Source organism: Rattus rattus, chromosome 5 (assembly GCF_011064425.1).
Source record: "Rattus rattus isolate New Zealand chromosome 5, Rrattus_CSIRO_v1, whole genome shotgun sequence".
NCBI classification, from domain to species: domain Eukaryota; kingdom Metazoa; phylum Chordata; class Mammalia; order Rodentia; family Muridae; genus Rattus; species Rattus rattus.
Genome location: NC_046158.1, coordinates 127,556,941 through 127,571,823, shown reverse-complemented (window position 1 = coordinate 127,571,823; position 14,883 = coordinate 127,556,941). Strand labels below are relative to the sequence as shown.

Sequence of the window (14,883 nt, the reverse complement as noted above, 5' to 3'; positions counted from 1 at the left end):
TCCCATGGGGATACTGCAACTTTCACTTACGATGATATTTTCCTGTATTATCCTATTATAAAGACCTCTCTAATGTAAAGCACAGTTGGGAAGAATGTGTAATGTACACCCATGTATTCATGTAAGGTGACTTTGGTGCATTAACTCCTGTCTCCGAAATGCTGAGTAGAAATCAATTCATGAAGAAATGCTTGTCAGATTTCAACTGGTACTCCAGGGACTTAACAATCATAGCAGTTCATTTTGTATAATAATAATAATAATTATGGCTATACTTTATAGGATTTTTTTAAAAGGTGTCTTTAAGTCTGCTTTCTTGTTCAGTTATCCTCAGGATATAGGAAACTCAGATATTAGTTGTATGCTTGTAGATGATGAAGCACATGGTCAGAGAAGTTGGGGGCCTGGTTAGGTCACACAAAAAGAAAGGGGATGCTGTTGGCAGTACTGTGCTGGCTTTCAGCTGAGCCATGCTTTTGAAGAAATGGTCCCCACTCCCTTTCCGTAGGAGAGTGGTTTGAGTTCCACTATCCACTGGGTGGTGGAACAAGCTCCACTATCCTGTGAGCCAGTTTGAGTCCGCATCCACACTGTTCTCTTGACTACAGAGTTTTATGGCCCTTCCAGCTCCTGATCGTATCTATGATTCCGCACTTTTTCTAGTCTGCGAGAGCAGGAGCATGCGTCATGGTAGCTGGGAAACCATGCCTGCTGATGGAGGATGTGGAACCAGCTTCAGGGCTGCTTTAGTATATGCTCAGCGCACACAAGGTCAAGCATTCGATCCCTAGCGTGCAGGAGTGTGTGTGTGTGTGTGTGTGTGTGTGTGTGTGTGTGTGTGTGTGTGTGTGTGTATACACGTGTGCACACCAGGCAAGCTACAAAAGGGAGTTCAAAGGAGTGGGACAAAGCTGAACCATGACTGGGCTTTCAAAATTCCAGCACAAGTTCTGTGCTTTCCTGGAGAGAACAAACCAAGGCAAATCTGAAGGTTCTGGGAGGCTGGGTCTCACTCTGAAAAGGAGTTCCAGTACAACTTATTATGGACGCCAACTTTCTCTCAAAGGCTTACATGTGAAAGGCCTGGTTCCAGAAGCCATTAGGAGGTGGTGAGGCCCAGAAGAGGAGGAAGCTAGTGAAAAGAAGTCAGGTCCTTGGGTTGTATTCTTGAATCCATATTCAGCCTGCCTCTTCTTGTTTCTCTCTTTGACTCCTGTCCATCGTCAAGTGAACAGGCTTCTCCAACACTGCTATGAGGGGCTGTGCCACCATACAGTAGAAGTAGCAGGACCAAATGACCATTGACTGATACCTCTGAACTCCACAAGTCAATATAAAGTAACCCACAAGACTTATTTGTTTATTTTATGTGCATTAATGTTTTACATGTATGTTTATCTGTGCGAGGAGGTTGGATCTACTGGAACTGAAGTTACAGACAATTGTACGCTGCCAGATGGATGCTGGGAATTGAACCCAAGTCCTCTCTAAAAGAGCAGCCAGTACTCTCAACTGATGAGCCATCCATCTCTTCAGCCCCATGCTTTCCTTCTTTTAATTTAATTACGTCAAACACTTTGTCACAGTAACAGAAGCAGATTGACATAAATACCCTAACATCTCATACTAATACTGACAAAAGCAAGAGGGCTTTGACTGAGGTCCTGTGTGAACTTTCACCTTTAACAAGGTGTTTCCCTGCTGTGTGTATGTAAGCTTCAGGGTGGTATAGAGAATCAGGCAGAAGTGAGATCTGGGGAACAGAAGCAGGGGCATTGTTAGGGATTCTCACAGGCTGCGTTTTCCTGCTTAGATGTCTTCTGTCCTTTGCCATACAGTAGGGCAACTCACAGTGTGATTCAAACTAATAGTGAACTCTCCATCGTCCTGCCCACTTCCTTCCAAATGTTGGGATGGCGGATAAGTGCCCTACACATCACTTGGCTAGGTAGCCATTCTGCTTGACCAAGAGCCCCTTTCTCCTGGCCACTCCTGGCTATGGTTACCACCTTGCACAAACAAGGAGAGGCTATCTCTACCAAGTCTGGCATCCTTCAGCCTGATTTTGCTTTATTCTCTGAGACTATTTGCATTTTAAGTTGGCAGAACTGTCTTGGTTGCAGTAATCATGCCCATACCAAGACATCAGGGTCTGTCTTTTTGTCTTTGTTTGCTCTCTGTCTCTCTCTTTTTCTCTCTCTCTCTCTCTCTCTCTCTCTGTCTGTCTGTCTCTCTGTGTGTCTCTCTCTGTGTCTCTCTCTCTCTCTCTTTCTGTTTCTCTCTCTGTCTCTCTCCGTCTTTCTCTCTGTTTCTCTGTCTCTCTGTTTCTCTGTCTCTCTCTCTGTCTCTCTCCATCTCTCTCTGTGTGTCTCTCTGTCTCTCTCTGTCTCTCTCCATCTCTCTCTCTGTGTCTCTGTCTCTGTCTCTGTCTGTCTCTCTCTCTCTCTCTCTCTCTCTCTCTCTCTCTTTCTATTTCTCTCTCTATCTCTCCTCATCAGGGTCTGTCTTTCTGTCTCTGTTTCTGCTTTCTCTCTCTCTGTCCTCCAAAATAGCAGGTGTTGGATGTGTAGCATAAAGAATGAGAGTTGGAAAGTCATTCAAAGTCTTCTGAGCAGGAACATCTGCTTGTACTTGCCCTTTGGGGAAAAAAATCAATGAAATTTGATTTTTGGATAGTTGGTTCCTTAAGCTCTAAAATATTCATTGGAACACCAGAGGCAAGTGAAGTCCACCCTTCTAGCCCTCATTGATTTCTCTGAAGCCAGCCAATACAGAGGCTAATTTCCCAGAGCAGGCCTGAGGCAGTTCTCTGGAGTAACAAGAGGCCTTGGAGCTTGTATGAGCTAGGTGGGCATGTCTCAAGAACAGGAGCTTCAAGCCGGTTCTTTAGCGCTCCCATTCCTTTGTACTGGGGATGGAACCCAAAGACTGGCACACGCCAAACACATGCTCTACCCACACAGCTACATCCCCTTACACTGGCCTTTGAGGTCAAATCTCTTTCCAGAAACAACAGTTCTTCCATAAGCACCATCAATCTAGTGGAAATTAAACAACTCTCAGAATTTGTGAAGCTGTACTTACCACATTTTCCCAAGATAGGTGATGGAAAATTCATTTTTGGATTGGTTATGAAATGCATGCTAGGTTGACTTCCTTCTCTTACTTGGTAGGCTGTACTTCTTCTGTGGAATCCACATGAAATGGAGACTGACATGGTAGAGACTCAGGAAGAATTTGCCAGAAGCACTTTTTGCAGGCCTGTAGAAGTCTAGTACCTGTCCAGAGAGTTGGATACAATGAAAGCCTTTTCTTTTCCTCTATCCCTTTCTCTACTTTAACCTTCTTTCCTTCTTGCTCCCTACCCCTTTCTTCTTCTTCCGGTTCAAGGTCTCTTGGTCACCTATCCTTACCTTGAATTCTTGGGCTCTTAATGCTTTAGCCTCCCGTATCCTGGAATTAGAAGTGCTCACTATCTACCTTGTTCCAATTTCAGTCTTCATGGAAAACCGGGTTCCCCCAAGTGTTTACCTAGTTCCTTTTGTGCAATCATGGGCCAAGGCTGTTCCTTTAGTAACGGGACTGGGCTTAATCTTCACCACATCACTTTTACTGTGACTCAGACATGGACCTTCTGTCAAAAGAGCCATGACATAGGGTCTGATTATGAAACCTGACTAGTTTTGAACTCAAAGTTCTATAATCCTCTTGCCATAGCCTCCGCAGTGCTAGGATTATAGACATGTTACATTTAAAATCATCTTGATAAGAACTTTACTTGGTCACAGAGGAGTATAGCTAATTACACACCAGGTCCACTTCCCCCAAGAAATCTCCTGCAGAAGAGAGTCAAGTCAAATACCCAAGCAAGGGGTAGAACTCACTTTTATTGTCCCTCCAACCCCATCCAGACGCTTTAAATAGATTTTCTGAGACAGTTAGTCTTGGGCAACAACACTGAGGATTGCCAGTTAGCAGACAACTACAGGGAGATAGAAGAGAGCTTGAAATGACTTACTGGACACAGCTAAAGAGCAGAGCCACACAGCAGGCAGATTGGGGCCAAAGTCCAGTCTTTTGACTGCTGTAAAGGGCAGAATTCCAATAACTCTTGGACTGATGGAGGCCTGCAGATGCCCAGGAAAAGGAACAGCTGGAGAGAGTTCGTACCTGGGGGATCTGTAAAGTTTGCATGGGAAGTCTCTGCATGCAGCCTTGAAACTCAGGAACCACTACCAAGATTGTTATCCTGCCTTACTCCTAGGTACAGGGGAATTTGTCTTGACCTGGGGCTACAGCATGAAATATCTCCCCCCATGGTGGCTGAGAGCCCTGCCTAGCTATTAAGGTATAGATGATGACTTCTTACCTATACTCTGCATTGGGGAACAGCCAGATGGCCTCTGGGCTGATGCTGTGCGTCAGTCTGACTAATCTCTCCAGGTACAAGAACAAACACACAGTCTGGGACACCATATGTCCTTGACTCACAGCCTTTACTACTCAGAGCCATGACCATTCCATCTGACATATGCTCTCCTGGGGCAAGGTGGGAGATGGGCCAATGGAATGGAGGAAACATCCTATAATTGAAGACAGAGCCACTGAAAACACAAAGAGAATGTGTGTGCCCAGTAGCTATATCCTAAAAGTCGTTTATTGAAACATTTTTATTTTGTTACCCTGGGCATTGAAACCAGGACTTGATAAACAAGTGTTACACTACTGAGGCAATGCCCAGTCCTAAAGGACATTGTTTTTATTGTGGTATTATTATTATTATTATTACTTTGTATATTTTATTTGGTTTTATTGATACAAAATCTCTTTCTGTAGCTAGCTTACAAGAACTTATGGTGTGGCTTAGGTTTATCTCTAATGTGTTATCCTCCTGCCTCTGCTTTCCAAGTCCTGAGATCACGGGACTTGGTTATCATGCCTAAGTTATTTATTTACTTACTTATTATTTTTTAAAACCCGCTGTATTTTACTGCAGGCACTGATCACCTTCCTCAGTCTTCCTAGCGTTCAGTCTCAGAGTGGCGCTTGCAGGCTGCAAGTGGGGAACTGTGGAGGAGGGGTGAGCTTTGTGCATCCCTTTACTTTGTTTGATGGCTTGGAATTTCACCCTAAGTTAAAAGTTAAACAGTTCCTGGGTTAGTTTAAAGGATCTCTTGTTGAGATTGGGAAATGACATCCCAACAGGGTGCCCATTTCTCTTGTTCTCTCCAGGGACACCAGCAGAAGAACCTAAAGGGGTCACCTGTAAGGTAGATTAGGTTCTCAGGGGCAAGGACACTGAAATATTTCTGAGTGGATGGTTAGTACCCGCTAAGAAAATAATGACTCTTGAAGCTTCCAGCACCTTCGTTCTTTAGTCAAGCAGAGTAATGGGATGACGTTAACTCCTTTAAGTGCAGGATCATAGATGCTTTGAACTGGAGGAGGAGGAGTCAACCCCCTCGTCATTCTTTCCCTAGATATATCCAACTCAGGCACACAGGGTAAAGCCATTCTATGGTGCACTGGAAAGAGGGCTAGGTGGGACTAGAACTCAGAGGCTCTTAAGGATCCAGGTTTTTTCCAGGACTATAAAATACAGTGATGGGGGAACTGAGAGTGCAATGTGTTTTCCACACTGCAAGTCGTCTGTGCTTTGCAGTCCATGCTAGGAGGAAGTTAGAAATGCTCTCAAGTTCTGATAAGAGCAAAAGGCTTTCTAGAGAAATCTCATCTAGGTGAGGTCAAGAGCTTCTGAATGTTTGTGGTGGTTTCCTGTTCCTTAGCTCCACTACCTTGATAATTGGTTAGGCGGGTCTTATCATCTGCACTGATAAAGAAGTTGGTGCTTCAGTGGTCAAAGGGTCTTTCTCATGCAAGGACTCGCTGCTGCTAATACATAAGACAGGATTTGAGCCCAGTGTGAGATGTTTAAAGGTTCTACCCTGAGGTTTGGGAAGACAGAGTTTAGATCTAGGCACTCTTACAGACATCCGAGGCAGAATACAATGTGTTTGCTGAAAGTTTCCTCTTCTAGGTCAGCAGCCAACAGGTGGGGCTGGGCAGAGGGGGTCCCTAGGAAAGTTAGAGCATATTTACTTCTGCTTAACATTGCATTTCCAAACTCTTTCTCCTAATGAGTCCTGCTTTAAACGACAGAGTTTTCTGAACTTTTTTTTAATCTCCTATTTTCTCTATAGGGCTTTGTCTATAAAACAGCTCAGTTTCAAGAATGCCCATAACAGGGACACAACATAGAACTTTGTTTCCTTTGTACAAAACTGGACTTAACTATGAGAGGCTCGAGTTTAATAGAATAAGATTGCTTTTAAGGGAAAATTTTGTAAAAATATTCTTTCGGATAAGCATAAAATCTCTACCCATTTATCTCTTTATTATTATTTAGACAGGGTAGCATAATATAGTTCTGGCTAGCCCGAAACTTTATGTGAAGTTGGGGCTAGCCTCAAACTCACAGAGATCTGAGTGCTAAGATTAAAGTTGTGTGCCACACATGAATACATTTTGAGAGAGAGAGAGAGAGAGAGAGAGAGAGAGAGAGAGAGAGAGAGAGAGAGAGAGAGAGAGCTGACTCACCAGCTCAATCTAGTTTCATCCAGTTGCTCTTTCAGGGAAAAGCAGATATATGTACTTGTTACTATTACACCTGGAGGTATCGTTCTTGTTTGGGATATTTGGAAAACCCCATTTTGAAAAGATCCAGGCAAATATGAACCAAGATGTTAGCAACCCCGTGACTTCTCACTACCCTTCATGGGATGCACCTTCATAAGATGAGAATGTCTCAACAGACATCTGACTGGGACCCTCGGGGTACACACTAGGAGCTGCCTTTCAGTTTGTATGCACACTCTGCCAGCTTCCTCATGGTAGCCTTTCCAGTATGCTACATCCAAAAAAAAAAAAAAAAAAAAATCAGTTAAGAAAGCCTTCCTGGAGTCCCAGCAGGACGAGCCCCAGAGGGCATAGCAACAACTTATGTGCATACCTGAACAGGTGACTTCCCTCCCCTCTCCTGCTTCCCTTCACCTTGGTTCTTGATGTCTTCTTCCCGCCCTCCATCCTGCATCTCTGTAACAGAACACCTGAAGCCCTGTAATTAAAAACAAACATTTACTTCTCACACCTTTGGAGGCTGAGAGGTGCAAGATCCAGGCTCTGTCATCTAGCGATGACCTGGTTGCTGTGTCCTCACACAATGGAAGGGCAGACAGAGGGAGAAAGAGTGCCAAACCCATCCATTCTTTGTATGGAAACCACACCTACAGTCCTGAGTTTACTTCAGCACTAATCCTTTACAGAAGGCGCTACCTCCAGAGCTTAATAGTTCACCTCAAGCAACATATCACCAAACTAATAGTTGAATTTCCAAAAACAAATAAGCTTTGGGGGACACATGGAAATCTCAGCATGGCCCCACTCGAAAGGGAGCTTCTGGAGGAATCCAAGCTAACATTTCCCTCAACTCAGTGTGCTTAAAGCGGGCTTTCCCCTTCCTTTCTTCTCCCAAGATGCAGCTCTCAGCAGAAACCACAAGGATCATTTTCATTTCTCTTTCCTTTGTATCGGAAAGTCTACCTTTCAATTGGGTACTAATTTGCATGAAGATTTAAAAAAAAATCTCTCCAATCAGTCCTTTCCTTATTTTTAATTTTCTTAAGTCAAAACCTTCAACAGCATTTTAAGTGATTTTAATAAGTTCCTAAGGCTTCTAGTCACCATTTTATCCTCTTTCTAATCCATTCCTCATGTAACCACATGCATCCTTCAAAGATGACCACATACTACTCTTGCTACCCCAAGCTGTAGAACTCATGACTGCCGGGAAGGAAGAGATGCGTGCTCCAGAACTCCGTGAATTCTCAGGAGCACACCCATCCTCTCATGCTCTCTGCCAGTTGTGCCAACCCACTTTGTGTCTTCAAAGAGCCTACCATCTTTGTTAATTCTGGGTTTGGCTATTCTTTGGCTTTTGAATGTGTTTTCAACCCGTTTTCATGAGATTGAGATTCCTATTATCCCCTTAGGGCTACCCACCCTCTCTCCCAATCTCAAGAGCTCCACGCCCACCATGCTTAGTTATCCAGAGGATTTACCACCCACCCAGGCTAACAACCCCATCTCTTCAAGTCTGCCCCATGCTTCTTTGTTAGTGAAAACACCAAATGTTAGCCTCCCACCCACACCTCTGCCTGTTTTATTCTTTTCATAGGCCTCACTGGCTTTGGGCATGTGCTGAAATTCACTCATCTTCTATTGGTTGTTTCTCCCCATGAAAGGTGAGCCACACATTCCTTGGAAACTGATAAATGTCTACAACAGCTTCTGGTACCCAGTGTTCTCAGTCACTTTACAAAGGTAATAAATGGATGAATGGTACGAGTCCCTTGGCCAGAGTGACAATTAGGTGTGTATGGATTGTTTGCAGAAGACATACCTCAGAAATGTAGGTTCTTGTTAAAAGTCTGGTTTAAAATTTCTCTCTCATTAAACTAATAATATATGGTCATTTCTCATTGGGCCAAAAATGTGTATGTACTTCTGAGGTGCAATATAATTATCTAAATCCATCTAATCTACATTTTCTTCTCTTCAAACACTTATTATTTCCATGTGTTAAGAATTTATTTTTCCTTTTGGGGAACAGGCTTTCACTTTACAGCCCATGATGACCTAGAACTCACTGTGTAGTCCGGACTGTCCTTGAACTTATGGAAAACCTCCTGCGTCAGCTTTACAAATGCTAAGATTACAGATGTGAGACACCACAGCTAGCTTGTCAAAGAACTTTGAACTTAAAAGTAGCTATTTTAAAATATAGATGACTATGGACACCAGTCATTCTATTGTGTCACTGAGCATTAGAAAGAATCCTTCCTGCCTGTGTGCTGATTCTCATTACCTAAGCTTCCTTTATTGCTTTTAAACCTTTTCTTAATGTCTACAAAACAACAATGAACCATGAGGAACACAGCTGCTCTCTTCTATGAGAATGGCATCTTTGCTTTTTACAAAGGAGTGAGAGTATTTGCTAAAGTGATTTACATCGCTAGCTTCTTAGAATTAAAATAACACTGATTTAAATAGTTCACTTTCTAGTATTTCTAAACATATCAATATCCAGTCTAAAAATATTCAAGAGCTACCCTACATTCTCCTTTTATATCATACACATAATGTACATTTCTCACTAAGGCACATCTCAGAGTGGACATGGGACAGTGCAGGTTAAGAGACAATTCCCAAATTAGGGAACAGCCTTGTTTTTTTTATTAAAAATATTTATTCATTTTTATGTGTATGGGTGTTTTGTCTACATGCATGTCTATGAACCATGTGGCATCATGATTCTCTGGTATCATGACGTAAAGTTGAGAAGGAACATGAGAATTCTCTTGATCTTCCCTCCTTCCAGTCTGTAGATAGGCATAGCCATGGGTTAAGGAGAAGCTGGGTTTGGTAGAGCATCCCTGTAGAACAAACATTTGGGACATGGAGGCAAGCGGCCCATGGGCTTGATTTTAGCCTGAGCTACATAACAAGATCCCTTTTCAAACCAAAGGTTGGGTTGTAGTCTCATGGTAGAGGCTTTACCTAGCTTGAATGAGGTTCTGTGTTCATCCCCAGAATTTCAAAAGTGTCTCATAGGAACTTGGAGAAAATTGCCTAGCTGCCCTAAGTTAAATAATTATTTTCCTTCTTTATATTCAGTTGTGAGCAACATGGCTGAGCTGTGAAAGGTCGAGTGTTGTCAGAGGCTCAAGACATTGATAAAAGTGTGGCTTATGTTTGGTGGTGGTGACTGTCATGATGGTGAAGGCTTTGTTTTCCAGAAAAAAAAACAATTACTGTATCAGGCATAGAGCTTGGTGTGGCACAGGGAGTGTGTTGAGTTCCCCAAGAAGTCAACGTGGTTAAAGAAATTGAGGTGGCTTTCCTTCTCTCTCCTCTTCTTTCTCTGTGCCCTCACACTTTTTCTCTTTCTTCCCCAACGCCCATGGTGACTCCCCTGGCCTCGGTCCTTGGGGCCAGTGAGTTTGACAGACAGCAGCTTCCCAATAAACCTGCATTTAATATAATCTAAAAAAAATGAGGTCATAGTTTCCAGTACCACATTTTAAGCAGAGCTTTGTATGCGCTTCCTTTTATTTACTAGTTCCAACCTTTGAAGATGAAGTACTTTGATTTTTCTTCATTTTGCTAAAAATGTTTGAGAATGTTAAAGCATTTAATAAGATCTCTTTGATTATTGCTTAATATTGAGAACTTGTGGAGTATCACCATCAAACTAAAGAACACAAATTGATATAGTACTAGATAATTTAGACATCTTGACCAACTTTTTTTTTTTAATAGAAAAAGTTAAACACTTTTCATTTTAAAAGGCAACATCTCTACGTTTCTTATTCCTGGGCTGAAGCCATTCATCTGCTTCAGTTTTCTTGGTTTATTTTGAGACAGGCTCTCACTGTGTAGCCCTGGCTGGCCAGGAACTCACAGTGTAGACCAGGGTCTCTCTGTCTCCCTAGTGCTGAGATTGAAAGCATGCACCACACGTCTTGCCCCTTTGACATTTTTATACTGAGTATGTAGCAGAAACTTGCTGCTTTGGATATGTTGTGTTAAAGTAAATATATTACTAAGATTAATTTATTTCATCTGTATCTTCCTATGTTTTAATATTATCACTAGAAATAAGTTGCTACTGTTTCTAATAAGTTGAATATGTTGCTACTAAAATATTTGTTCAGCCAGCAGCCTGATCTAACAGACGGACCCAATGCTTGTACTGATTTACAAGACTTTTTAAAATTCCTCCAGAACAAAGAGCTTTGAGAAGTGTCAGGGGATCAATATCCATAAATATACATAATGAAACCAAATAAAAAATCAATACAAAAATGACGGACAGTGCTGAGGAAGGGTTATCCCCCCCTCCTCCCATGTGCACGCACACTCAAAAATAATCATTGCAGTGATTACAAAGTTTCAGCTATCTCTTGGCCCCAAAGTAACTTTAATATATAATTTTATAAAGTCGCTGGAGTGAGAAGGAAAAAAATAAAATAAAATAAAATTTAAAAATATTGCAAAATACTCAGCAAGGAAGGAACTGTCAACTGTTGAACTTTTTGATCTGTTGCTAAAGTAGTCCTTAACATTTTGAATAACTTTGAATATATTAACATTGACTAAGATATAGTCAAAAGCAAAGTCCTAAAGGTATAGTAAACACATTTGGGGGTTGGGGAAGAATGAAGTCCAGCATAGCAGACAGATCTTTAATCCAAGCACTTGGGAAGCAGAAGAAGACAGACCTCTGAGACTTCAAGGTCAACCAGGTCTGCACAACAAATTCTAGTATAGTCAGAATTTTACACCATGAAAATCTGCCTCAAAAATTAAATTATTAAGTACAATTTAAATTTGAAAAGGAAAGAGACAAAGGAAAGGTAAAATTCTATCTATCTATCTATCTATCTATCTATCTATCTATCTATCTATCTATCTATCTATCTTTTAAATCAATGCCAGAGATCAAACCCAGGGTCGTAAGTATGTTTTGCATGCCCCATCTCCCATCAGGCTTGGCTGTAGGGAGGTCTTAGGCCTTGGTCTTCTACATAGCCCAGGCTGCTTTCAAACTGGAAATCTCATTGCTCATCTGCTGAGGCTGCGATGGCGGATGTGTGCCACTGTACTGGGCATACGATACATTTTAAAACTAGATGGTGTGATGCCTGACACAGTTCAAACTCAGGGGGCTGGAGGAATCCAAAGAAAAGATGACAGGAAATACAAGAATCTTACCCCAGCATAGCATCCGAAGATCTACCCCAAATCCTAGCTGAGCAGGGAGGACACCCGGGAGCTGTCTGTGTGACTTAGAGACCCAAAATGTTAAAAGGACAGTAACAAAATAAGACATGGAGGGTGTGGGTAGTTTTCCTGAAATGGTGTAGAACATGCTGGGACGTGCTTCTCAGCCTCTGCTTTCCTTCTCTGTTCCAGAAATTCTGTAACACACAGATTTAGCACTTCACTTCTCCGCTTTGTTTTGTTCAACAATTCAACCAAAATCTCTTTAGAGAAGAAAAGGTCTTGATTTCCTAGAGACATGTGCTCAGAGGTTAGCTGCCCAGGAATGATGACTGAATTGACTCTGTGTCAAGCGCCCAATGACAAGTAGGGATAAGCAGAGCAAGGCCAGGTCCAGCAGGATGAATCATTTTTTTTCTTTTTAGTTTTAAAGGTGTGCGTGTGAGCGTGCATATGTGCGCACGCGTGTGCGTGCATGTGCCTTTGTTCGTGTTCAGGAGCTTACAAGCATCTGCAAATGTGTAAATGGTCTTGTTAAAGAGGAGAATGTCAAAGGTAAACTCAGTAAGATGGATTGCTAGCTGAGCATTACCTATGAAAAAAGATAGATTCAGCTGCCTGGTCGAAATTGCCTAAGCCATCCATGTTATTCCCTAACATTCCCAGATCATGGATGTACCTTCCAGTTTGCTTCGGGTTTGCAGCCACCACTCAGGAGACCCTGCATTCCCTACTTGTCCCCCTTGCCAGCAAACATCAGAGAGGAGCAGGCTGGAGCCAGAGGTAGCAGGCCCTGTGCCTCAGCAGCTGACTGGCCAGGTGAGTTCCATCGGCTGTGAGGTGGCTGGGATCTATTTTCTTCTGTACATAAAGATAAGCCGAGGGCTCCTTCCGAAAGCAAACACCCTTAATTTGAGCCACTGCCTCCCCATGATTCACCGGATGGAATTTACGATGGGGCTTTACCCCTTCCTGTAAGAGTAGCAAATGGGTCAATCCTAATAGGAAATATCAATCCATGACAGGTGCATTTTGAAGACCACAGGACAAGGTTTCCTAAGAAGGCCCCTGCCCTTTGATAGTGTTTTGCCTGCGTGAGTGAACGAAGACTGGTTCTGATGGGTTGAAAAGTCTTCCTGCTGGGAGCAAACCAAGTCTCTGCGTGTGCCAGTATCTACACTGCCCCTTTCAGCAGTGAGAATCCAGACAAGACTTCACGAATGCCTTGCCGGGCAGCTGGGGTGCATTCAAAGCTGAGAACCTACCCTAATCTTTGCAAAACCAACAAAGATAAGCAACAGCTTTAGCCGGCTGAACCGAGCTGACGCTCTGCTGCACAATGCCCTTGTGACCATTATCCCAGCTCTGACCGCCGCATGGCACTGCTCGAGCATGCTGGCAATATTTAACAAGCCATCTGTCTTGTACCTGTTCCCACCGCAGAAGAGGCTTTGTCTGAAGCCTGTCCTTGTCCTCTTCCAGAAGGCTTGTCATCTGCTCAACGGCAAGTGAAGCCCTCATCCTGTTGTATCAGTTTCATAACTGCCCTAAGCGTGGTGTGTCTTACCGTGCAGCTTCAGTCACAGGACATCTCTGAAAGGGGGACCCGGACTGGTGTCTGCCTGTCTCTCTACTGTTAGTACATGCGAAAGCCAAGCTCTTCCTCATCTTCTTTGGGGGAAATGTTTTCAAACCTTGCAACGTGCTTTTTTTTTTTTTATACTTCATTCTTTCTTGGTTAGTCATTGTTAAATTGGGATTTGCTCTCTGACTTCCCTGCTTTCTCTCATATATATATATATATATATATATATATATATATATATATATATATATAACATTTCCTGTAAAAATTTGTAATTCAGTCCTTGTCAGGAGTTTATAGATTAAGTTATCTAAATATTTGGCTGAGCCAGTTGAATGTAATGTTTCCATAGATGGAAAAGAGTCACATACCAGCATTTCCATGATTTCACATGTTTGACCTCATGAAATTGCCCACTGCTAGAGTTTTCAAAAGATAGATATGTAACAGTTAAATCTTTGTTTAAAAGTACATTGTGAAGAAATTGGGGCTAAAGATGTGACTAGTGGTTAACAGTGCTTACTTCTTTCACAAAGGACCCAGGTGTGATTACCAGCACCCAGTATTGGTGGCTCGCAGCCACCCATGACTCCAGTTCCAGGGCTCCAATGCCTTCTTCTAAGACTCCACAGGCACCTGTGCTCACATGCACATCCTCACCCAGAGAAACACACACATACACATAGTTAAAAATAAAATTGATCTTCAGAACAATAGAACAACATTCTCATTAAGGAGTCCATTTCTCCCTTTATGCCTGACTTCGCATACCCCAGCTTCTGTTTGGAGATGTTGAAATGAGGATGAGACTATGGCTGTCTCAGACACCTCCACAATGTTATCAGAAGGCATCAGCTCAGGCGACAGAGACATCCTTGAAATGGACCTTCAGTCCTTGCCCTCAGACAGCAAACTGGGATGACAACATAGTTGCTTCCTGCTGTGGCCTCCCTGGGACTGACTCCCAGGACAAGACTCTCATTATCTATCCAGAAAACTGGGTTTGACCAGAGACAGACAGCAGGTAGACTCATTGATATGGGTGAAGTTGAAAACACTTTGGCTTAGAGCTTATAGTTTATTCCAAAAGATGTATCCACTGCCATTCTTCCAGCCAGTGGTCTAGCTTGATGGCCTGCATTCACTAGAACTATACAGTGGGCGTGTCCTAAACACAGTCTTACTTAAAAGTAGACAGGGTGAATGGAAGGAATGTATTAATAGGTACCCAGATCTTTTTCTAGAGATTTGGAAGATAGTCTCCTTTTAGAGGAAAGCAGCCCGAGAAGCTTAATTCCAACTGGGCATGAAGGAAAGACTTTAGATAAAACCAGACGTAGGGGAACCTCTTCAGATTCTCCCATTCATAATCTCCAGGCAAAGGAAATTCACTTTGGACATATATTAGCAAACTGAGGGTCACAACTGGGAATGCCGGAAAAGTGGAATTTGTGCAT

At 42.6% G+C, this 14,883-nt stretch overlaps 1 long non-coding RNA gene across 1 annotated transcript in view; it reads left to right on the top strand.

Annotated features, from left to right (window-relative positions):
* The window catches only part of LOC116902069, a 55,830-nt gene extending 42,545 nt beyond the window's left edge, over positions 1-13,285 (top strand). The window contains exons 3-5 of the long non-coding RNA XR_004388038.1: positions 8,301-8,379; positions 12,508-12,660; positions 12,867-13,285. This is a non-coding gene — a long non-coding RNA (uncharacterized LOC116902069). The remainder of the gene's footprint in view (positions 1-8,300; positions 8,380-12,507; positions 12,661-12,866) is intronic.
* The last annotated feature ends 1,598 nt before the right edge of the window (positions 13,286-14,883 follow it).